Source organism: Triticum urartu, chromosome 5 (assembly GCF_003073215.2).
Source record: "Triticum urartu cultivar G1812 chromosome 5, Tu2.1, whole genome shotgun sequence".
Classification (NCBI taxonomy): Eukaryota; Viridiplantae; Streptophyta; class Magnoliopsida; order Poales; family Poaceae; genus Triticum; species Triticum urartu.
The window spans coordinates 636,073,289-636,075,579 of NC_053026.1; positions in this window are offsets into that span (position 1 = coordinate 636,073,289).

Sequence of the window (2,291 nt, forward strand, 5' to 3'; positions counted from 1 at the left end):
GATCATGTCCTCCTTGTTCGAGATCGTGCTAGAATTCTTAGTTCTAGCATGTGTCCTAGATTTGATCTGTTCATCTACTATGCTAGTCCGCATGATTAGTTTAATCTCTGTTTTCGTCGTCATGATTTATTTACTGTTTGTTCGGATTAAATCTCATAGTAATTTTTCTCATATATTCAACAATCCAAAAACCTGATTATAGGCAATTTGCTCTGAGTGGTTTTGTTGCGCATCTGAAGCCTCCTACCTTTAAGGGTGTGCAATATAAGAGGTGGCGCATGAGAGCAGTTTACTGGTTCTAGACCATGTACTGCTATGATGCCACCAAGGGCAAGCTTGAGGGCAATCTTGAACCTGCACAACAGGAAGCTTTTGAGAAGATCGATATCCTCTTAAAAGGTGCCCTTCTGAGTGTTCTGGACTATTCCATTGTGGATTCATATATGTCGTTTGACAACGTCAAGGACATGTGGGCAGCACTCGAGGCCAAGTTTGAGGCCTCGGGCGCTGGTAGTGAGTTCTATGTCATGGAGCAATTCTATGACTACAAGATGACTGATGATCGCTCTATTGTCCAGCAGGCTCATTGATACGTCTCCAACGTATCTACTTTTCCTAACGCTTTTCCTCTTGTTTTAGACTCTAATTTGCATGATTTGAATGAAACTAACCCCGGACTGACGATGTTTTCAGCAGAACTACCATGGTGTTGTTTTTGTGCAGAAATAAAAGTTCTAGGAATGGAACGAAACTTTGCGATGGATTTTTATATAATAAAAGAGAATTTCTGGAGCCAAGACCTACCGAAGGGGGGAACCTGGGTGGGAACAACCCACCAGGGCGCGCCCCCTCACCAGGCGCGCCCAGGTGGGTTGTCCCCACCTCGTGGCCCCGCAGACCCTGATTCCAACTCCATAAATACCTAGTTTTTCAGAAAAAAATCAGGGAGAAAGAATTATCACGATCCACGAGAAGGAGTCGCCGTCACCTCCTGTTCTTCATTGGGAGGCCAGATCTGGAGTCCGTTTGGGGCTCTGGAGAGGGGGATCTTCGTTCTTCGTCATCACCAACCCTTCTCCATCACCAATTCCATAATGCTCCCCACCGGGAGTGAGTAATTCCTTCGTAGGCTCGCTGGTCGGTGAGAAGTTGGACAAGATTCATCATGTAATCGAGTTAGTTTTGTTAGGGCTTGATCCCTAGTATCCACTATGTTCTTAGATTGATGTTGCTATGACTTTGCTATGCTTAATGCTTGTCACTTTGGGCCCGGGTGCCATGATTTTAGATCTGAACCATTTATGTTATCACCATTATATTCATGTTCTAGATCCGATCTTACAAGTTATAGTCAACTACTACGTCTTATGATCCGGCAACCCCGGAGTGACAATAGTTGGGACCACTCCTGGTAATGACCGTAGTTTGTGGAGTTCATTTATTCACTATGTGTTAATGCTTTGTTCCGTTCTCTATTAAAAGGAGGCCTTAATATCCCTTAGTTTCCAATATGGACCCCACTGCCACGGGAGGGTACGACAAAAGATGTCATGCAAGTTCTTTCCATAAGCACGTATGACTATTTACGGAATATATGCCTACATTATATTGACGAACTGGAGCTAGTGCCGTATCGCCCTAGATTATAACTTTCTCATGATGAATATCATCCAACAAGTCACCGATCCAATGCCTACGAATTTATCTTATATTGTTCTTGCTATGTTACGACTGCTATCATCACTGTTACACTTGCTACAAAATTACTGCTATCACTGTTACCGTTATCGTTGTTGCTGCTACTATTATCAAAACTAACATACTACTTTGCTACTGATCACTTTGCTGCGGATAATTAATCTCCAGCTGTGGTTGAATTGAAAACTCAACTGCTAATACCTTCAAATATTCTTTGGCTCCCCTTGTGTCGAATCTATAAATTTGGGTTGAATACTCTACCCTCGAAAACTGTTGTGATCCCCTATACTTGTGGGTTATCAAGACCTTTTTCTGGTGCCGTTGCTGGGGAGCATAGCTATATTTGTTGAGTCACTTGTGATTATTATCATATTATCACTATAAAGAATCTAAAGGATGCTAAGACCAAGATATTTCCCTCAAAGACAAGTGGAGGTAAGGAATTGCCATCCAGTTCTGCTTTAGATTCACCTTCTGTTATAAGTAAACTTGCAACACCACCACATGCTATTAATTCTGATATGTTGCAAGTTATTGATCATGCTACTTCTGCTATGGATAATTGATGTCTACTACACAACCGTCTTCTTGTA